The sequence below is a fragment of the Pseudonaja textilis genome, chromosome Z (genome assembly GCF_049901715.1).
Source record: "Pseudonaja textilis isolate UNSWEBS1 chromosome Z, rPseTex1.2, whole genome shotgun sequence".
Lineage (NCBI taxonomy): Eukaryota > Metazoa > Chordata > Lepidosauria > Squamata > Elapidae > Pseudonaja > Pseudonaja textilis.
In genome coordinates this window covers 58,457,926-58,481,926 of record NC_142008.1, presented here as the reverse complement: position 1 = coordinate 58,481,926, position 24,001 = coordinate 58,457,926, and the positions used below count along the sequence as shown (strand labels likewise).

Below are 24,001 nucleotides of genomic sequence, written 5' to 3'. Positions count from 1 at the left end.
GTCAAGGTCATCGTCTGAAAACCCTTGCTCCACCTAGTCTACCTCCTCTAATACAGATGCCCTGCTTCTGAAGGAATAGGCAGGGGATGTAGACGCATGTGCCCACCCTGCCTCCCTGGAATACAGGTACTGATGTGACAGTTGTGGAGGAAGCTCAGTGGTAACCAAAGCAGAGCGTCCTCCAAGTTGAAAGTAGAGGCTGAGAGATAGCTTGTGAAATGAGGAATTTTGATGTTGCCATGCAGTCAAGGGGAAACTGTTCTGCCTCATTCTGGCTTTCAGTTGGAAAAATAGAAAACTATTCCCTATCACTCTCTGGAGACCAGTTCATAGGAACTGCAACCCTAGCCTGCAAGGCTGGCTTGGGGAGGTGGGGGCGGTTAACAGTTCCATCAAGGAAAAAGATGTTAATACTTTCCTGCTGAGCCTGATTTTGCACTCTGGATATTAGCTTCTCCAGGGCCTTCTGTCTTCTGTTGGCACCTTTCTCCTCAGCCCTTGATGGTTTTCTTGAGTAGATAGCCTTAGACTTAATTTTTTTCAGCTGCCTCCTGGCTGGCTGATCTACCTCTTCTGGAGCTGGTCTTTTTGCTGGGAGCAGATGAAGAGGCTTCTTGCCCTGCCATGCTGTCAGCCAACAGAAACTGTTCAGCCATCTTGACAGCTTTCTTAGCCAGAAAAGGAGCTGCTGATCTGTCTGCAAAAGCAGGCAGCTGCTGGCTTAAATGGCAGTTGCTCCTTTTAAAATAGGGCTAAGTTGAAGTGGGCTCTGTGATGGCAAGCCAGTACACATCTCCTGTAACCACGCGTCTGTCAAGGCTGTCTAAATAAAGGAGAGCTGACCAGGTGGGCTTCAACAGCAGAGCTCCCTTGAGAGGTTTGGCAGTTAGCCAGTGATCTTAAACAAGCAGATTACGAAGAAACCCCTAAGCTGCATGATGGGAGATTAAAAAGTCTGAAAAACAGCTGAGAAGCAGCTGCGGCACTTCAAATAGCAGTGCCGGGGTTAGCGGCAGGCTGCCCTCATGTGGGAAAATACTCCCCTTAAAGCAGTGAGGCTGACAGCCAACTGTGGCTAGAGAGAAAGCGACAATCAAAGGAGAAGCTGAAAAAAAAGCCTCTGTAGTGCTTTAAAAGCACTGTGAATCAAACCTTGCAGCACAAGAATTTAATTTGGAAAATCCAGTGTTTCTGACCAAGGAATTACAAGCCAATCTTTTGCAATGTCCCATTACGGCAAGACTGAGTCATGAACTGGGGAAAGTGACAGTTGACAAGGGGCATGGTAAAAGATTAAGGTCTCAGTGTCTGGGCAGAAAGGCATATGTCAACCCATCTGTGGATTCGCCAATCGACGTGCTGGACAACCAGCCCTCGCCCACTGCTTTACGTGGTTCCGCAGGGCTCAGTACTCTTTACGCTCCTGTTCAACATTTATATGAGGCCATTGAGTGAGATCTATCCATCACCATGGACTAAGATATCACTAATATGCTGATGATATTCAGCTGTATGTCTTGATCCCGTGGTGATTTAAATGTTGCTGTGTCCTCCCTCTTGCAGTGCCTGGAGGTTGTTAGTGGGTGGATGGAGAGCAATGGGTTGAAACTAAATCTTTGCAAGAACAAGTGGCTTTGGGTTTGGAGTTCGTTGGCTCAGGGAGAATTGCCACCTTTGGTCTTGGGTGAGGTGGCACTACACTATATAGACCCTGTGTGTAATCTAGGGGTTTTCCTGGACTCACGACTCCTGTTTGAAGATCAGATGGCAGTCGTGGCCAGGAAGGCCTTTGCACAACTGCAGGTTGTGCAATGCACCAGTTAGTCCCTACTCACAGTCACTCATGTCCTAGTCACTTCCCGTCTTGATTACTGCAACGTGCTCTATATGAGGCTGCCCTTGAAGAGCATCTGAAAGCTCCAGTTGGTGCAAAATGCAGTGGCCCACGTGGTTTTGTGTAGACCCCAGTGTGCACATGTGTCACCTCTCCTGCAGGAGCTGCATTGGTTGCCGATTTGCTTCTGGGTGCAATTCAAGGTACTGGTTGTCACCTTTAAAGCCCTTCATGGCTTGGCTCCAGGTTATCTGAGGAAACATTTCTTGCTGGTTACATTTACCCAACCCATTAGAAGGGGGAGGCAGGGAATGTTGTAGGTCCCATTCCTAAGGGAGGTACACCTGGTGGGACCAGAAGAAAGGCCTTCTCCGTGGTGGCTCCTTCCCTCCAGAATATCATTCCTCTAGATATTAGAATGGCCCCGACTCTAGCACTTTTCGGAAGACACTTAACTGGTTTTGCCAGCGGGCCTGGGGAACCCAGAGAGGGATGGAGCCCATCAAATGGCTAATATGAGCTGCTGTCGTCGGGGCGGGGGGTGAATTTTTTATTTTATTTTTTCAGATTTTGTTCTATTGTACTTTATTAATTTATTTGATTCCTTTTGTTAGTTTTTATTGTTTTTTATTTTTATTTTTTGTTTTAAATATGGTTTTACATTGTGTAAGCTGCGTCGAGTTGCCATGGGCAAATAGGCGGCAATATAAATTAAATAAATAAAGACACTCGCCCATCAGTTAGGTCTCCCACTCTCTCTGTACTCTGTGTGTGTATCTCGCACTAGGAGAGAGATATGGAGGGGGGAGAGGGAGAGAAACACACAGAGAGACACACACAAAGGGAAGGGGGACAGAGATAGACACACACAGAAAGGGGAAGAGACAGGAAGATAGGGAGAGGAGGAAAGAGAGATAGAGAGGGGGGAGAGAGGGGAAGATAGGGAGAGAGATACAGAGAGATACAGAGAGAGGGGGGAAAGAGGAGGGGAGGGGGAAAGATATAGAGAGATACAGAGGAAGAGACACAGAGAGATATACGGGGGAGATACAGAGAGAGGGGGAAGAGGAGAGAAAGATAGAGGGGGAGACAGAGAAATACGGAGAGAGAGATACAGAGGGAAAGAGACACACACAGACAGAGGGGGAGAGAAATAGAGATACAAAGAAAGGGGGAAAGAGATTCAGAAAGAGGGGGGAAGATATGGAGAGGGGGAGATACAAAGAGATATAGAGAGAGAAGGGGAGAGAGACATAGAGAGAGAAGGGTTTTGTGGCTGAATAGGCATGGCTAGTGATTCATGTAACTGGGTGGGTGTGAGTGACATCAAGTCAACCACGCCCACCCACGTTTTGTGGGTGTTTTTTTTTTCCTGTGGGAAACAGGTCCAAATGGCTCTTTTGAGTGTTTACGGTTGCAGACCCCTGGTCTAGATTCACAGTAATCACACCACCATTTCAATGTAAACAATATTGATTTGTTTGCAAAAAATAACATTTATGACACTATCCTATAAGTTGCCTTGCACCAAAACAATGAAAATAGGATAAACAGCAATGAGGAAGTATGTTATATCACTGTAGCTCTCTTGAGCTATTGCTGAACTTTCTGTTCTTCATTGGCCTTAGCCAATCCATGGAGAATAATGTGACACACTAAATACTAGAGCAGTGGCCCCCAACCTTTTTTGTGCCACGGCCCGGTACCGGCATCACAAAATGATCCGCGGCCCGTTACCAGCATCAGCACTCATGACAAGGCAAGGCGAGCTGAGCGACCGGCCAGCCAGCTGTTCCCCGCTTCTCCCCGCCACCTTCAATTCCTCCTTTGTACCTTTGTCGATGGGCTTCGCTTTGGGACGGCTTCGGGACGGTTGCTCGGCTCGCCTTGCCTTGGGTACTGAAAGAATCCTTGCGCCTTAGTTTCGTTTGAAGCCCCCCCCTTCGATGAAACTAAGGCACGAGGATTCCTTCAGGACCCAAACACCGCTTTCCAACCGGAAAAGCTCACCCGGAAGCACTTTCTTGTCAAACCAGATGGCGGCACACAGCAAACCGGCGGCCCGGTAGGAAATGTTCCACGGACCGGTACCGGTCCACGACCCGGTGGTTGGGGACCCCTGTGCTAGAGTACAGTCTATATCCCTGCTTTAAAAGATTTTCTTAGCCAAGACATATATGAGATTTTAGCCACCATAACTTTTAAAACAAATATATCTGCTCAAGTATTAACCTGGAGAGGAGATCTCTGAGAAAAAAAATTAGCTTGCTCAATAGTTAAAACCTGTAATTATACCACTTTCTTGACTATAAGCCTAGACAGATTTATTCAGAAGTTAATTCTATTGAACTGAAGGAGTTATTCTGCATAAAAGTAGCATTCAACACATCATTTCAATTCATTTGCTATTGTTTAAGATACTAGCAGAAGCAACTGACCTACTCTAAACAAAATTATTTTAACTTATACAATATCTTAGCAAAGTCTATTTCAATTTATTAAAATGAAAGACAAGATATTTTCAAGGTCATGTGAATACGCAGACCAAAACACTTTAATTGTACTTCTGATTACAGTTATTATAATTGTTACTTCGCGTATGCACATAAAATCCTTCAGGTATGCACATAAAAGTAATTCCTTATGTTCCTATATTGCTGTCATCCTTGGCCAGTAACTGTTGGAAGCTTCTAAGGTTAAGAAAATTGTTTTTAATATATTAAAGGCTTCCCACTGATGTAAATAATTCACATGAAAGCAAATTCTTGTTCAAACTTCAGCTAGACTATGCTTATCGAGAGAAGAAACGCACTGCTAATGAACATGTACAATACAGAAGTATTTTCGCCTATTTTCAAACAAGTCTCTGAAGGTCAGCCGACTGTCATGCGGTGCAAGCAAGGTTTAGGGAAAAACTGGAAGATTTATGCCATGAGTGACAGATTGCAAGCAAAAAAACGCCATTAAGATGGTCTAAACCTTCCCGAACATACAAAAAGATACTTGCCTGTCGAACACGGCGCATCTGCAACCCACAAGATCGTCCTTCCGTTCACCCTCCCTGGACTGCCAGTGAAAGCGAGAAGAGAATATCTAAGTTCTGGGGACAGAAGGGCTGATCAAGCTTAACGCCAGGGATGGAAACACAAAATCGATTGCTGCCTTCTAATCAAGGCGACTGCCCGGAACAGAAACGAATTTAAAAGCAACTCACCAAATGCAGGTTTCCCAAGACGTCACGCAACCGCCACTGGCCGACATTAACGGGCAACTATGGTGGCGTATTTGCAAGCGTCCCTTTTCTGAGACTTGCTCCGCTGCAACGGTTCGCTGGTGTAAATGGATCCCCCCTCCAGACGCGGTGGATCAAGCGGCACAGGAGCGACGGGGCTGGCACTTATGACTAACTACTTCCTCTTCTGCCTTAGGCGCGTTGCTCGCCTCATTTCGACACTGCCTCCGGTTTGACTTTGAACTACGCGCACTCTACAGAATTATTCAGGAAGAAGGGGATCGGACTACAAGAAGGTCGGAATTACTTTCTCGCTGAACAAGTGATTAGTTTGAGTTGTTTGTAGCCTACCAACTCCACGTGTAGGGCGAAAAAATAAAATCCGGTGTTTTCCCGCCGTTGCAGGCGGCGCTTATCTTGAGCTTGTTGGAAGGCTACGTGCACGTATCCCACTCACGCGGGGGTGGGGGAGGCTTTTCAAGGCGCTCTCTAAAACTGCGCCACCTTTTCTGTCCTTACGCTTGCTCTTAAATCCTACACTGAAAGACGTTTCTGTTGCCTGGGGTTCTCATCTCGTCAGACGGCTCTTCGTCCAAAAGATTAACAGAGGAGATGCCATCAATCCTTTCTTTACCGGTTGGGCAGGCCCCAGGTTTGCTTTCCGCTTGCAGGCCCTCCCGTCCTCCATTTAGCTATTACCTCATCTCACAAAACCTCACTGCTGGGTGCGGGGGAGGGGAATACCAGAGCGCCTGGAGTTTCTAAGCAACTGACTATGGTACACCAACAAAAGCTGATCCCGTTCACGGCATCATTACTGTACAACTTGGCAAATCTAAAAAATAGTCAAAAGGACACTTCTAAAAATAGTGGCAAAGCCAAGTTAAGGCAAAAAGTTAACTTTTCAAAGGATGCATGTTCCAGCACGCAGCATCGGAAATGTTAAACTGAGTAACAGAGTTGAATCCATATTTAGTAATGTTAAATAGTCACTTCATTTTCTCCAGTGCGTATTATACACGAAATTGTCATTGTAGCTAAAACAGTACAGTACGATTCCTTTCTAGGGTGATATTTGTTTTCATAGGCCTTTCATACAGCTGCTTTAACTTTTGACAATAATGACGAAGGTATTTTAATTGGTACTTGTGATATTTTTACTGAAGCTGTAAACAAAGTATATGAAATATTTATAAATAATCGAATAGATTTGGATAAATGGCAGATACTATGGTCTAGAAACTATACATTAAGTATGTCAACAGCTTATAAAGATAATTTGTATAAGATGTTTTACAGATGGCACTTAAACCCAACAAGAATTGCCAAGATGTCAGCGAAGTGCTGGAAATGTCAAAAGTTACCAGGATCATACTACCCTGTGTGGTGGACATGCACAGAAGCTAAAAAGTATTGGACTAGAATATATATGTGGCTGGAGAAAATGATAAAACAAACTATAGATCTAAAACCAGAGACATTTTTATTGGGAATTTTGCCTAAGGGTTATAACAAAGAGTTAAACTACTTGATTATCAATGTATTAATAGCAGCCAGGACTGTATTTGCACAAAATTGGAAAAATGAGAAAATTCCGATGGATGAGGAAATAATTAAGAAAATAATAGAATGTGCAGAAACAAGTAGATTGATAATGTTAATTAGAGAACAAGAGAAAAAAGATTATTATAAAATTTGGAATTTATTTTATGGATGGCTAGATAGAAGAGTAAGAAATTGAAATACGTAAGTACAGTATAACATCTATTACTGATAATTGAATGAATTAGACAGAGTAAGAAAATGAATGTGAAGTATATTATTGAAAGTCAATAAATACAATGTTAAGGCTAATAAATGATACATATGTGATATAAAATACTGATTAGAATGATTATAAACATATATAAATAAAATATGATAATGTTATTATGTGCACAAAGAAATGTGTACCCAACTAACACACTGATGAACAGAAAGAAAGTTTTGTTTTTGTTGTTGTTATAAAAAATAAAAATGTTATTTTTAAAAAAAGAAATATTTATAAATAATCATTCTCGGTCTATTTATTTCAGCCATAGTCTATGAATGATTTCATTCAAACTCTATAAATTGAAGGGAAAAATAAAGTTAGTGTCCTGTAAATTTGCCTAAGCAATTTGCCTAATTCTCACTGAATGCATAGGGATTATTTTCATTCTAAAGCAGGGATGCCTCGCATCATACTGGCATCGTCAGGTGATGTATTGGGACTTTTTCACCCTTCACTAAACCAGGTGTAAGTATGGCCAGCACATAATGCATCTGGCCCAGGGGCCAGGTGTTTGACAGCCCTGGTCTAAAAGAATACATTTGTTTTACAAACTCCATTTGATCTTTCAAAAAGCATCGTGGGTGATTTCTTTAAAAATATTATTACCCCATTTCTCTGTTTCAAAAGAAGAGAAATATCTATTGTACAAATTAAAAATAGTTTTTATATTGTTAACTATTTCATAATATAAAATAGTATTAATGAACATAGAAAAATGGTTTTTAGTCTTTTATTTTTTTAGTCCTATAAATCACAGTGATACTGTACAACCTAAAATCCACTTGTAAAAAATGCTTGATTATCATAGTGTGAGAAGTGAACCAATGTAACTCCATTTTAGATAAGCTCTCCATTTTGTATTCTGTACTTTTCCACTGTGTGTATGTGTGTGTGTTTCAAAAAGCAATCTCAGTAGTTTTTCGGAGAAACAAGAACAAGGATTGTTTAACTGGTATACGTGCAAAGCCCCAGATAGATGAAGCAACAGAATGTTCCGTATTGCTGATACATTGTATCTTGCTTTTGTGTATTGGGAGTATAAGAATGTATGCTTGGCTTGGCTCTGGGTTCCATCCCGCTGCCTTGGATGTGAACCCGTTTCTGCAGAATCGTAACAATAAACTGCTTTGTTTGAAGAAGTTCCGTGTCGTGTCAGCGTCTTTTGCGAATGCAATATCACAAGTGGCGAGCCAGGCAGGAGATTCCACGGCGATTCTTGGGTCTCGGGGACAGGTGAGTAGTGGCCACTCCGTCTCCTTTTGTGAGACAAATCTCTCCCCGAATCCTGAGAGGTCCCAGGAGTCTCAAATCTTGCAAAACCCAGAGAGATAGACCGACCGGACTTCGGAGCAGTTGAGACCGGTGTGAAGAAAAAAAAAAAAGAGAAAGAAAATTGAAATTGAGAAGGTGGTCTGGGACCACGGAAAAAGAAAAAACCTGAGTTGGGGACGCCCACACATCCGCAGACCTGAAGGAAGGTTCCCGGAGTGATCAGGTAATATTATTTCTTTCCATTTGAAGTAGACAGAAAGCAGGTCCTTAAATTTTCTTTGGAAAAGAAAGTCCAGCGCCTGCTGGAGGATTGAGGCTAGGAGACTGGAAGAAAGAGGTCCTTAAACTCTCTGGGAGAATCCAGCGCTTGCTGGAGGACTGGGACTGGTGAGTCAAGGCTCTGGGAGCCTGAAAGAATAGAAATGGGGAAAGGACAAAGTAAAAAGTTAAGACTGAGATAAGAGATGAAGAAAAAGAAGGCAGAAAACCTATTCCAGTAGATTCGCCTTTGGGACAACTGTTGCAACAATGGTTCTCCCCGAATCTCAAACATTTTACTCAGAACCTTGAGAAGAAGCACATGATTTATTTGTGCAAATATAGGTGGCCAAAATATCCACTAATTGATCCAAAATTTCCGTATCATTGGTCTCCGGAGGGGGAGACTAGTGTCTATTGGATGAACCAATTGAAAGATTATATATTGGCTCATAAACAAAATGCTGAGATCCCATATATCGAGGTGTGGTATCATGTAAATTTTGAAGGACCCAGCCCGCCACCGGCTGATCAATTTGTGTCCAAAACAAAGAAAGATCCGGAATCGGACAATGATTTTTATCGTCCCCCCAACTTGATATGTTCCACCAAATTTGAACGATGCGGCTAATATTCCATTACCTGATACCCCTCCATCGGCACCACACGCGCCCTTGAGACGAGAGTTGAGGGACTTGGAGAGAAATGTTCAAAATCTTCCTTTTCCTCCAACTCCCCTGCCTCAAGTGCAGGCTTTCCCCTTAAGGGCAGTCCCAAACGGCTTGGACGCCAATGGGCAGCCTGTGGCAATGTACGCCATTCAACCCATGTGGTCAGGGGAACTGAGAGAACTAAAAGAATCACTTCCCCGACTTCATGAGGATCCGCAGAAGGTAGGACAAGAACTTGAGTTGTTTTTAGGACCCAACGAATATACCTACCAGGAACTGATGTATGTTTTGGGACATTTGTTTACTAGAGAAGAACGGGATTTAATTAGACAAGGAGCATTAGAATATTGGAGAAGACTCCAAGTGGGAGTCCCAAATGCTGTAGCAGGAGAGGTCAAATTCCCTTTGGCACCTCCTGATTGGAATATACAAAATGAAAATCACCGGCAAAACATGAGGGATTTGAAAACCATGATTGTAGAAGGGATCAAGATTTCGGTGCCCCAAAGTCGTAATTTAACAAAGGCATTCGAGATCAAACAAGGGAAGGATGAATCTCCCGGAGATTATTGCTCCCGGTTGAGGGAAAGTTTGGAGAAGTATTCTGGAGTAGATCCTAATTCTCCAGCTTTCGAGTCCATGCTGAAAATGCAGTTTGTATCTGGGGCTTGGCCAGATATTCAGAAGAAAATTCAGAAAATTGAAAATTGGGGAGGAGAAGGAATCACAGCTTTGATTCGGAGCGCTCAGCAAACCTTTGTTAACAGGGATGCTGCTAAAAACAGACAAAAGTCACAGATGATGGTAGCGGTCGCTCAGGCCGTAACCAAAAATGACGTGAAGAAGACAATGGAAGAAAATTGGGTACAATCAAAGGGAGGATTCCAAGATAGAGGAAGGGGATTTGCTTCTCGGGGCAGACCTTTCAGAGGACGAGGGACAGGATTAGGTAGAGGCAGAACGGATAGAACTTGCTTCAGGTGTGGGAAGGTAGGACACTTTGCGCGCCGGTGTTCCAAAGGCTCTAAGCCTGAACGCAGTTACGCCTTGTATGAAGATTAGGGATGTTCCGGCTCCTTTAAAGAGACCCACGCGGAGCCATTGGTAAAGATAGAAGTGGGTCCTAGCCGCCAGGAATTTATGTTTCTGGTAGACACGGGTGCAAGTTATACTTCGGTATGCGCACCTATTTTAAATAGAATGAGAGGAAATGAAACTATTTTAGTGACAGGAGTAAGTGGAAAACAGAATAGAGTAAGAGTGTTGGAAAAGGTAGAAATGGCTTATGAGGATATAGAAATTGTGAGCGACTTGTTGTATATACCAGATGCTGGAGTCAATTTGCTAGGTCGGGATTTGATGTCAGTTTTTGGATTCCAGCTGAGTACAAAAGAAGGAGTACGAATGTGTATGTTGAAGGCAGAGGATGAGGAGCGGATAGATCAGAAGGTTTGGGCAGATGGCAAGGATGTGGGTAGAATGGACATTCCGCCCATAAAAATTAAGGTACAGCCGGGAATTGTAAAAAGCTGGACTCCTCAGTACCCTATGAGTAAAAAGGGACGAGAGGGACTGAAGCCAGTGATTGACCAATTATTGCAACAAGGTCTCCTGGAACCGACCATGTCTCCTTTCAATTCCCCAATATTGGCTGTACCAAAGAAGGATGGAAAGTTTAGGCTGGTGGCAGATCTGAGAAATATCAATGGCATTGTGATACCGCGGTTCCCGGTGGTCCCTGACCCATATACCATTTTGGGCCAGATACCCCCGAAAGATAGGTGGTTTACAGTCATTGATTTGAAGGATGCATTTTGGGCATGTCCTTTGGAGGAGGAGAGCAGGGATTTGTTTGCTTTTGAATGGAATGATCCTGAGACAGGGAGGAAACAGCAGTTGAGATGGACAGTGTTGCCTCAAGGGTACACTGAAAGTCCCCTGTTGTTTGGACAGGCTTTGGAGGAGAAGTTGCAGACTTTTCCGAAAAAGGAAGGGATCAGTTTGATTCAGTATGTTGATGATTTGTTGTTGTCAGGAGAGAAGGAAATCAAGGTGAGGGAAAGTTCAATTGCACTATTGAACTGGTTGAAGGAACAAGGGCTGAAGGTGTCAAGAGAAAAGATTCAGTTCGTGAGAGCAGAAGGTGAAGTATCTGGGCCATTTCATACAGCAAGGAGTGCGATCTTTGGATCCAGAGCGAGTGAAGGGTCTGATGACTTTGGCTCCTCCACGAAACAAAACGGAGGTGCGGAAGGCATTAGGCTTGGTTGGCTATTGTAAAGCATGGATTGATCAGTATGCTTTACTTGTGCAGTTCCTGAATCAGAAATTGCAGGAAAGAATGAATGCATTGAGTGGAGTAAGGAAGATGAGGATAAATGGGAAGGGATGAAGAAGGCTTTGGCAACAGCTCCAGTGTTGGCGCTGCCGAACCTGAAACTTCCTTTCCATTTGTATGTATCGGCACAATCAGGAGTGGCTGTAGGAGTGCTTGCTCAGAAAATGGGGGCGATTTCAACCCATCGCCTTCCTGAGCAAGACTTTGGAGCCTGTGGTGAGAGGATGGCCAGTGTGTGTGCAAGCAGTAGCAGCTACTGCTATGTTGGTGGTTGAAAGTAGAAAACTGACTTTTGGAGGAGCAATGGTGGTCCATTCTCCTCATCAAGTTACATCGGTGTTGAGTCAGTTAGCATCCACTTGGATGACAGAAGGAAGGATTTTGAAGTATGAGACTATTCTAAGAACGAGTCCAGATATTGTCATAGGGACAGATAAGAACTTGAATCCAGCTGAATTTCTCGAAGGAGCAAGAAAAGAATGGGATGTGGAAGATCATGATTGTTTGTTGCAGGTTGATGCAATGACTAAGGTGAGGCAGGATTTAGAGGAAGTTCCCCTGGATGAGGGAGAACGATGGTTTGTAGATGGTTCTAGTAGAGTGGAAGAAGGTGTAAAGAAGGCTGGGTATGCCATTGTTACTCAGTCTGGGGAGGTGATTGAAAAAGGACCTTTGCAAGCAGGATGGTCATCTCAGAAATGTGAACTTTTTGCATTAAAAAGGGCTTTGGAATTGGCTGAAGGTATGGATGTAACGATATGGACAGATTCCAAGTATGCTTGGGGTGTGGTCCATACGTTTGGGAAAATTTGGCAAGAGAGAGGATTCATAAAAACTGATGGGAAGCAGATAGAGCAATTACAACTGGTGGAAGAGGTATTGAATGCATTACAGTATCCAAATCGGGTAGCTGTGGTGCATATCAATGCACATCAGAAAGGGATGGAAAAAGAGGTTGTTGGAAACAGATGGGCAGACAAATGGGCAAAAGAAGCAGCTGGGGAGGTAATCCTACAGATGGTATCAGTACCCATGTTGCAAGAAGAGCCCGAAGAAGTTTGGGAGCCAGATGAGAAGACTAGGGAAAAGTTGGAAAAAGAGGGATGTCACAAAGCTGAGAAAGGATGGGTAACAGCAGATGGGGTTAGAGTATTGTCTGAAACCCAAATGAGGAATGTTATGCAGTACTTACATGAGGGAAGTCATTGGGGGACCGAAGCTTTAGTACAAGCAGTCAAGCCCACATATTGGAGTTTGAATATGTGGACTACTGCACATGCTATTTGTTGGAAATGTTTAATATGTCTTAAAGTGAATAAGTCATCGGCATGGAAGACTGACAAGGGGGGTAGACCCTTGGCAGTCTGGCCGTTCCAGAAGATACAGATTGATTACACTGAAGTGCCACCTAGTGGGAGTTGGAAATACTTGCTGGTTATTAAGGATCATTTGACTGGGTGGATGGAAGCCTACCCTGTCAGGCAGGCAACAGCTGCCACAGTGACTAAGATTCTGCTGGAACAAATCATACCCAGATATGGCATGCCAGCGGTAGTAGATTCAGACAGAGGCACACATTTTACACAAAATATATTATAAGAAGTCATGAGGGCTGTGGGGGTGAAATGGGATTTACACACACCATGGCATCCCCAATCTTCTGGGAAAGTAGAACGTGGGAATTCTGAACTCAAGAAACAGTTGACAAAATTAGGTTTGGAAAATGGCCTGCCATGGACAAAGAATCTTCCCTTGGCATTGCTACGTATCCGCACTTGTCCAAGAAAAGATGTTGGAGTATCCCCTTTTGAAATGTTAATGGGACAACCCTATCTCACAAACTACGGGAGTCCCATTCCTGAGTTTCGTGATATGTTTGTGAGAAAATATCTGCAGACACTGTCCAGGTCTTTATTGTCTCTCCATAAACAGGGACTTTTGGCACAATGACCACCTTTGGTAGGGACTCAGCATCCTTACGGAACCGGTGATTGGGTGCTTGTGAAGACTTGGAGGACTGAGAAATTGCAACCTAGCTGGGAAGGACCGTATCAAGTGCTTCTTACCACAGAGTCTGCTGTCCGGACGAAAGAAAGTGGATGGACTCACTACAGTCGTGTGAAAGCAGCTCCAGAACCTGAGAAGCCTTGGAGAAGCCACCCAGTGGAAGGACAACCTTTGAAATTGACTCTGAAAAAGAATCAGGACTGAGAAATATGTTTCTGTGTATTTCAACTGTACTTGTGAGTGTTTTTGTCTTGCAACAGGTTGAAAGAGCAGGAACCGAACAGACTGAACATGTGCAAAAAGCTGGAGACCTGGGAAATGATTTGTGGACAGAGAATTCGTATATTACGGACATTAGGGAGACCGCACAAACTTTGAATCTGACAAATTGTTGGTTGTGTATGCATATGCCTGGAACAGGGAGAGGAGGGGTTATATTGCATGGAATACCACTGACACAACAGATGATGGTGCCGGACGGGAAAGCCAAAACCAAGACTGGACCTGTAGGAGGGACTGTAACGAAAAAGGTATTCATTCATTTAAGGGAGACAGCTTATGTTTGTTTTAAAAGAAGTGTTGAAGGAGGACCATTCCTTGGAGATTGGGAAAAGTGTAATAAGACTTGGGAAATGCCTGAAACATGTTTCAATCATAGTGTGGTTACCACTTATGAATGTAAGAATGAATATCTGCCATTCTGGAAATATTATTGTCAAATGTGCGTTGACTTTGAAGAAATGATCAACTGGACTAGAGTGTCAAACTTGACTTGGGTTATGGGAAGGAATAGATGGCTGCTGTGTGGGAAATACGCTTACAGAGAAATACCAAAATTATGGTCAGGCACTTGCACTATAGGGTTTGTGTTACCTGCAGTTTACAAGTTGAACAAACTACCCAACACTCGAATCCGGAACAAAAGAGAGGTTGATTCTGGAATACATCACAGGTCCTGGTATGAGGGACTAGCAAGAGCCTTAATATTCCCTCTTGGGGTAGGTATGAATTATAGGGACATGACTCGAATGAACAACTTTACTATTGCCATGTTTAATGACACTGTTAGAAGTATTAAAATGATTAATCAAGAATTATCTGAAGTCAGGCAAGTGACCCTTTGGACATAGTCCTTGCAGCAAAGGGAGGAGTATGTGCTCTGGTACATTCCCACTGTTGCACATATATCCATGACTATGAGCCCAATATTACCAGAACCATAAGAGATATGGAAGACCGAATTTATGAATATCAGAAGGAATGGGATGAGTCAGATATAGCAGGATCTTTGTGGGACGCCCTATGGTCCTGGTTGCCTGATGGTTCCTGGTGGAAATCCATATTAACTACTATTATAACCATAATAGTTGCTTTGATTTGCTTGTGCTGTTGCATACAATGTATTCCTAATTTACTTAACATGAGTACTCAAGCTTGTAGGAAAATTAAATTTCATAATGGAGAAGGAGAGAAGCTTCTGTATAGTAACTCAGAAGTGGCTTTGCAACAAGTAACAGCTGATTTATTTGCTTTTGAAACAAAGATGAACCAGAAAAAGGGGGGAATTGTGAGAAGTGAACCAATGTAACTCCATTTTAGATAAGCTCTCCATTTTGTATTCTGTACTTTTCCACTGTGTGTATGTGTGTGTGTTTCAAAAAGCAATCTCAGCGGTTTTTCGGAGAAACAAGAACAAGGATTGTTTAACTGGTATACGTGCAAAGCCCCAGATAGATGAAGCAACAGAATGTTCCGTATTGCTGATACATTGTATCTCGCTTTTGTGTATTGGGAGTATAAGAATGTATGCTTGGCTTGGCTCTGGGTTCCATCCCGCTGCCTTGGATGTGAACCCGTTTCTGCAGAATCATAACAATAAACTGCTTTGTTTGAAGAAGTTCCGTGTCGTGTCAGCGTCTTTTGCGAACGCAATATCACAATAGTAATTTCTAATCTTTATTTCCATAAAATGGAGGAGAAAAATGTACGCTGCAGTCACAGGAACATTTCATTGAGTTAGTGTAGCGTAAAATTGATTTGCATTATTTTGAGAACATAAAGTCATTTTTCAGCTCTAATTTCAGATAAACAGAGTTGGAACGGATCTTGCAGGTCATCTAGTCCAATCCCCCCACCCAAGCATGAGATCCTACACCATTTCTGACAAATGGCTGTCCAATCTCTTCTTGAAAGCCTTCAGTGATGAAGCTCCCACAACTTTTGAAGGCAAGCTGTTCCACTGATTGAGTGTTCTCACTGTCAGAAAATTTCTTCTTATTTCTAGGTTGAATGTCTCTTTGATCAGTTTCCATCCATTATTCCTTGGCCTATAGATGCCTTGAAAAATAGCTTGACTCTTTCCCTTCAGTGGCAGCCCCTCAAATATTGGAATACTGCTATAATGTCTCCCCTGATCCTTCTTTTCATTACACTAGTCATGTCCAGTTCCTGTAACCGTTTTTCATATGTTTTAATCTCCAGTTTAATCTCTGGTTGCTCTTCTCTACACTTTTTCTAGGGACTCAACACCTCTTTTATAGTTTGGTGACCAAAACTATATACTGATGTAGTACTGTAGGTGTGGTCTTACTAAGGCTTTATAGAATGGTATTAGAACCTCATTTGATCTTGCTTGTACCCGGGGGTGGGATACGACAGGGTTAACTACTGGTTCAGTGATTTACGAGGTTTGGTGATTTATGATGTGCTACGCTGCGCAGGCACGCCTATAAATCATAATCAGCACGCTGTGTGCAGAGAAGCAGCCTTTGAAACAGCCCCCTTTTCCTGCTTTTTTAACTGCAGCTGTGCCTTGCACGGCAGCTGAAGTTGGAAAATCAGGAAATAAAGGTCAGGTAAGAGCCCGGGTGAGTGGGTGGGCAAAAACATAAGCAGTCATAGAACAGGTTCTATGCAGACATAGAAATTTAGGATTGCATTGGCTTTTTTGACTGTCACTGCACACTACTGGCTCATATTTAACTGGTTGTCCTCTAGATTCCAAGATTGCTCTTGCAATTACTGCTATTAAGCCTGGTTTCACTGAGTCTATATGTGTACTTTTAGTTTTTCTTGCCAAAGTGTAAGACTTTACTTTTCTCTGTATTGAATTTCATTTTGTTAGATAAGGCCCAGTATTCAAGTCTGTTAAGATCCATCTGGATCTTGAGCCTATCTTCTAGGGCTGTAATGACGAACCTATGCCATGCATGCTGGAAATGGCATGCAGAGCCATCTCTCCAGGCACCCCAGCTGTTGCCCGTTGCTCTTCTGCGTTCTGGCATGCACATGTGTGCTGACTAGCTGATGCTTGCACGCAGGGAAGCACCAGAAACCAGAAGAGCAACTCCCAGTGCACATGCATGCACTGGCCAGCTGGTCTTAGTGTGCGCAAGTACGCTGGCCAGCTGGTGTTTGCAGGAGCACCGGAAACCAGAAGATCAACTCCCTAGAGCGTATGCGTGTGCTGGTCAACTGGTCTTCACGTGTGCATGTGTGTTAGAAACCAGAAGACCAGGTGGCTGGACATTTAACTTTTGATTTCCAGCGCTCCATGCACATGCATTGGGGAGCTGCTCTTCTGGTTTCTGGCATGCACGCATGCTTCCGTTTCAGCAAAAAGATTAGCCACCACTGTTCTAGGGTGTTAGCTATTTCTACCAGCTTAGTATCACCTGCAAATTTAGTAAGTTCCCTTTCTATTCCCTCATCTAAGTCATTTATGAATACATTGAAGAGTATTGGGCCTAAGACGGAATCTTGTAGTACCCCACTGCTTACTTTCCTCCATGTAGATGTAGACACATTAAGGATTACTCGTTGAATACGATTTGTCAGCCAGTTACAAACCCATCTGCTGGTGATGCTATCTATCCCACTTTTTTCTAGCTTACCAAGAAGTAAGTTGTGGTCTACTTTGTCGAATGCCTCACTGAAGTCTAAGTATATAGTATTTCTCTGATCTACTAATTTAATCACTATGTTGAAGAATGAAATAAGATTGGTTTGGCATGATCTGTTTTTAACAAACCCATGATGACTGCTAGTTATTACTTTACTCTTTTCTAGATGTTGGCAGATGTTTTTTTATTATCTTTTCCAGTATCTTCCCAGGCATTGATGGTAGGCTAATTGGTCTGTAGTTTCCTGGATCTCCCACCTCCCCTTTGAAGATGGGGATCACATCAGTTCTTTTCCAGTCTTCTGGTAGTTTCCCGGTGCTCCACGATTTTTGAAAGATTTGGTATAATGGTTCTTTTCAAAGTTTTTTATTTTTTATATTTTATAAATTGTCTCTTTTAGTGAACAGTTTGGTTCCAGATTTTTACATTTCCATACAAACATGACCTTAGTTACATCTTCACCTTTCATATTCAGTTTCATATCATGTCATTACATGTATTTTCTATTCATATCTTAATTTTTCCATTTTTTCTTCAAATATTCTCTTCTTAATACAAATTCTTTATACAATATTTAAAGTCACATATTCATTTCATATATCATTACATTTATGAATTCTGTAAATTTTCTCTAATATTCTTCTCATTTATTCCATATATTTCTATTCATATCTTAAACTTTTTCTATTCTTTAATTATTCTCTTATCATTTTAATACAAATTTCTTTATATAATTTTTAAAATTCTTATTTCTAATTCAATATTCCTTGTACGTATACTTGTATCTGTCATATATGTAAATTCATCACATATTCTTGCTTCATTATACAAAAATTCCATTATAACTCCAATAATTAATAAATTCAAAAGCCTCCACTTTTAATTACTAAGTTGAGGTGCCACCCCTTTATTTTATTCATCATTCAATTAGTTCCCCTTGTTCATAATATTTAACATGATTTAGTCATTATTTTAATTATCACATTAAATTAATAATGATAATCTCTTAGCTGCTACATGATTTATATATACTTTTAAAAGATTCTGCATGGTATTTATCTTAATTATCTTCTAATTTAGTTTTTCTTCCAAATATCATATCATATAGAAACTGATGTTGGTACTTTCATATCTCCCCCTTTTCATTTTTATTCCAATTATATCTATGTATAATTTAAAATAACAGATAACAAATAATCCAATAACAGTACAAAAAAAACACCATCAGTATAGCTACTTTTTAAATCATTTAACATTTCAAATATATTAATATTACCCATTACCTTGCAGAATCCCTTTTTTAAATCCGTAGCTACCCATTATCTTTGTGTCTTGGGACTAAGCAATTTCTTTTCATTTTTATTCGATTCCCATATCCCCTTTCTCTCTGGTTCTTTTTCTTATTACCTCTTTTTCCCCTTGTTTTTCCTTCCCATTTCTTACTCTGACTTCTATCTCCCTCCCTCTTTAATGCTTTCTTCTGTGATTTACTTTTTTGCTGTTTCCTTTTTCTTTGTTTGGCTTTCCAAACCTTTCCCCTTTTAATTGTCTCCTCAAACCTCCAGGGTATAATTTCCATTTTCCCCCTTCCACTTCAATGTGTGCTGTTGCATTTGTTGATTAAACCTGGCATTTTCTGTAACTGACTCCTCCCCTTCTGGCACTTCTTCTTGTTCTTTGTTCTCCAAAATCACCATTTCTATAAATTGTAAGGCAGTGCAGCACATTTCTTCTGTTTCTGGTAGTATTTCCTTGATATTTCTTAGTTCTGTTTTCATTTCCGAAAAAAGTTCTGCCAATTTTGTACACTTCTTTTAAATCTTCTTTATGCCTTTCTTTAGTGGTTAGGTCCAACTCAATTGTCCAGTAATTTAATTCCACCAGTGTCTTTAATGTTTATTTTGAACAGTCTACTATTATTAGACTTTTTTAAAAAAATTCCCCGGGTTGTTAAATAGTCCAATGTCCATAAATTAAATTTTAATTGTAATTACCAAACAGTCCCAAAGTATTTTTCCCACTCTGTCTTCTTTAAACCTAATATTCCTTATTTCCACCTTCACTTTGCAGGGTCTCTATTTTATTGCAACAAAGTTCCTCTTGTTTTATAACAAGTTTCACTTTTTCAAGAACCAGACCCCCCTTTTTTAAAAAAAGTCATAATTTTCCTTTTACCATTAGATGGTGCTCTCCGTTATGTCCAATTTCTACCCCTTTTTTTCCTGCTTTCTTTTCTCTATTTAGGGCTTTTAGGTTTTGAAAGTCCAATAAGTCCAAATTTTCAATTTTTAGCACATTCAAATTCAGCTTTTAAGTCTATTTGGTGCCAATTCATATATTATCCAATTTAAACAAATATTTTCTGACTTCTTCCTTAAGTATAACTCCTTTCAAGGTTCAAAGCCACTTACAGCTGTCAAAATTTTTCACTTTCTCGGGTTGCCGCTTTGACTCTATTTCTTAAAAATTTCTTAATCTCTTAATTCCAGGGTACCTTATGTCCATTTATTGCGATTCTTTGATCGGTCTCTGTACTGTCCTCTCCTTTACCACTCCTGCACAATCTTTGTCCCGGTCAGGTCTTCCTCTTCAGGATGGCCATATTTGACCATTGCTTGAGAGGAGTAAAATGCCTAATCAGGGAGCGGAGATGCGGCTCCCCTCAACCCAGCTGGCAGTCTCCCCCTTCTTCACCACCCCACCAGGTGGTTCCAGCCCCCAAAACAGGTAGACGTGGCTCTCCGACGGAGCAGTATGGATCAAAGCCGCGGACGATGGCAGTCTTCAGTTTGTCTTCAAGGTGGGTGCTACAGGAAGTCCCCCTGGTATAATGGTTCTGAGATGACATTTGCCAACTCCTTTAGAACTCTGAAATGTAATCGGACAGGTTCCAGTGGTTTGTATTCATCAAGATCAGATAGGTGTTTTCTATTTTTTTGCTTATTTTAACTTTTATTTCTAGTCTGACTTTTACAGTTACATTTTTGATAGGTTGGGTTATAGTTTCTTTTTGCGTGAAGACCGGATGCAAACAATGGGTTAAGCAGCTCTGCTTTCTCTGTGTTGCCTGTTACTTCCTTGCTGTCTTCTCTCTTTAGTGGACCGACTATTTCCTTGATTTTTTTCTTCTTATTTATATGTTGGAAGAAACTTTTATTATTATTTTTGACCTTTGTTGCAAGTCTTTGTTAATTCTCAGCCTTTGCTTTCCTGACTTCATCTTTGCAGATTCTGGCTATCTGCTGATATTCTGCCTTAGCTGTATGTCCCTCTTTCCATTTTTATTTTTATTTTTGGCCTTTCAACTTGTCAGAAAGATCTTTGTGCAGCCATGCTGGTTTCTTCTTGGATTTTTTATTTTTCTTTCTCGGTGGTATTGAGAAATTTTTTTCATATTGATCATATTTTTCAGAGTTTCCCAAGGTTCTTGAGTTGTTTTCCCTTTTAGGATTTTCATCCAAAGAATCTTTCCCAAGTTCTGAGTTTATTAAAATCTGCTCTTTTGCAATCTAATACTCTGGTATCATTATGTTCTATTACTTGTGTTTGTGTTATGTTGAATTCTAGTATAACACCCTCACCCAAGTTTTCTGCATTTTTCAACTCCCTCTATCACTTCTGTTTGTAAGAATTAAGTCCAGTTCCTCCTCTACCTTTTGGACAATAAACAGCTAGGTTGGTTAGGAACTTACCATATTTTTCTGAGTATAAGAAACTGTCCCCCCCCCCCCAAAAAAAAAATGGGTGGAACTATCTGGGTGTCTTATAGAGCGAATATTGCTGAAGCTGCACCCACCCGCCAGCCTCTGTCTCCCAGCAATTTGCCTCCTTGCAGCAAACAGCAAATAGCATGGTTAGCTTCAGCACAGCCTGATTAAGCACAAGAAACTGATTAGCGGTTGGATCAGCCTCCTGGAATACCGACGATCAGTTGTTCCAGGCTGCGGGGATCGCGGCCACCCATCGCTGTTGCTATCTATCGCCATCTTCACACAACCCATTTTCGGCCTCCGCGCATTCCATTGTTGGCTTCCATGCATCCCATTTTCGGCCTCCACGCGTCCTGTTTTGACCCACCTCCTGGAATGAGCTGGAAATGGGACACATGGAGGCCAAAAATGGGGCTCACAGAAGCTGAAAATGGGATGTGTGGAAGCCGAAAATGAGGCATGCGGAGGTGGCGATAGGTGGCAGCAGTGATGGGCAGCAGTGATCCCCACAGCCTGGAACAGCTGATCATCCGTATTCTGGGAGGCTGATCCAACTGCCAATGAGCTGCTTGTGCTAAATCAGGCTTTGCTAAAGCTGTTTGCTGCAAGGAGGCAAATTGCTAGAAGGCAGAGACTTTTTCTTATTTTCGTCCCCAAAAGCTAGGTGTGTCTTATAGTCTGAAAAATATGGTATTTGATTTCTCACTTGGTGCAGAATTAGTCTTCCAATTGATGTCAGGGTAATTGAAGTCCCCCATTAAGATTGTAGTGTTTTCCAGTTGGTTATCAGAAAGGACATCTATTTTTTTCTGCTTGATTAGGTGGCCTATACTAGTACACCTATGGCCATGTCATTCTTTTTTTCTTTTATATTTACTCATATACAGTCAAGGAGGTTTTCGTCTTTGGTTTCATGAATTTATGTAGCAATATAATGGTCCTTTACATACAGTGCAACTCCACCTTGTCTTTTATGGGGTCTGATTTTTTTGAATTGTTTGTATCCTTCTATCAGTATGTTCGAGTCATACTAAGTTTCTGTTATTCCAACTATATCATATCTACCTTCATGTATTAATAGTCCAGTTCACCCTGTTTGTTCCCCAGACTTTGTGTATTTGTATATAGGCAATTGAAATCTTTATGTCTGATTATGGATATGCTTCCTATGTCTCCTATTTAGTGTTTGAGTTTGTCTTCCTTCCCCTCCCTCTTTACTTCATTATCTGACTTGCTTTCTAGAGGTTTTTGCTTGGAATTAGGTCCTGGAGATTCTAAAAATTGGTCACCCTCTCTCCTCAATTTTAGTTTGAAGCCCTCCTGATAAATTGAGCCAGTTGTTTTCCGAAAACATTTTTCCTAGTCTTTGTGTGGAACAGCCCATCCCCTGCCAAAAGCCATCATGGATAGTACAGACTATGGTCCAGGAATCCAACCTTTAGCCAGTAGTTCACTTCTAGAATTCTTTGTTCTCCAGTGTACTGAGGAGAATCCAAGGAATGGGTTAACTGCCTTTCTGCTCATTAGATTGAGTGTCAATCTTTTATAGCCATGCCTCTCGCATTTCCCACTTTTGACTCAGTCTTCAGCTTGAATAGACACTTATAGATTAACTCCAACTTTCAAACTTAAAGAGCAAAAGGCACAGAATCCTTTCTTGGATTCTCACATGGGCAACAGGAAGGCAGTTAGCTTCCTCCAGTGTTCACAGAAAAAGCAAACTGACAGGCAGTCTCCCTGGTCTGATCAGCATAGCTGCCATTATCCGGCTCAGTCCAGCAGAGCCGAGGTCCCTTGAAACTTACTGCGGTCAACCTTACCATGGTGATGACATCATGGCAGTGCGGGGAAAGGAGAATAAACTCCATTCCTTTGACCCAAATCTACACATTTGGAGGCCCCTCTGAAGGCAGCAAGTCTTGGAGGGATTCACAGTACAGTAGGGAAGCCCGGAGAGCAGCAAAATGGAAGGCAACCGCCTGTTGCGATGAAGGGAAACCCTTTAAACTTAGCATGAAAGTGTCTTGTCATTCCCTAATGGTGGACCCAAGGTCGTGACAACCAAACTAAAGATGGAAGGAAGAAATTAGACAACGACTGTGACATCGAATGAGATTTGGGAAACTTAATATTGTGAAAAGTGGAGAGTGCTATCAGAAGAGGGAAGGATCGCAGATTGTGGATGGTCAAACAGTGAGTCTCCGAAACTAGTGAGCAGAAGCCCAATAATTTGCAGTGATCCAGTGGTGTGAGTAGTGATGTTTGGAAGAGAAAGGATTTGCCAAGTTAATTAAAGCAATCAGATTGGAAAAGTGGACAAGTTGCGAGGAACAAAAGTGGATAGAATTGTATTACTTTGACTCGGACTGGAGAGGAGATTGGCGATTGAGAACTGTTATGTGAGGAACATGTGGAACTGATTAAGAATTGAGCCAGGACAATAAGATGATTGCTTTTCTCTTTCAGCAACAGTAAGGATAGAGAAGAAAGGGAAGAAAAAAATGGAAGAGGCTGATGCAATAGAGTCTCCAGAGACCGAAACAATTGTGAATTTCAGTAACGGTTTAACTATTTCAAGGATTAATGATTAAGGGTTAACTAATAATGGATTAATTGACCAATAGAAAAACTGAGGAATTGATTAACAAAGTAATTAATTGTTATATTATTAAGTGCTAATATTGTATAAAAGGAAGATTAATATTTATGTATATATTTAAATACAATTTGGAAAGGCATCCTATAAATTTTGGATATATATTTGAAACAAAGTGTGTAACCTTTTACCTTTGATTGATTGATTTTAGAGTGATGAAGTAAATAGATGCTTAAAACAAGTAATTGATATTACATATATTACATGGTATTACTTTAAACTAGTTAAATTATTATAATAAGTTCATATATATATATATATATTTGTTTTTGATAGAATAGCAGATTAAGATATTAATATTAATGAGA

General features: G+C 41.4%; 1 long non-coding RNA gene across 1 annotated transcript; it reads left to right on the top strand.

Annotated features, from left to right (window-relative positions):
- Nucleotides 1–4,922: 4,922 nt before the first annotated feature.
- Nucleotides 4,923–23,874, top strand: LOC148124025 (uncharacterized). The gene is made up of 3 exons (XR_015739934.1): nt 4,923–5,362; nt 15,510–15,658; nt 23,510–23,874. It is a non-coding gene; the product is annotated as an uncharacterized LOC148124025 (long non-coding RNA).
- Nucleotides 23,875–24,001: the final 127 nt, after the last annotated feature.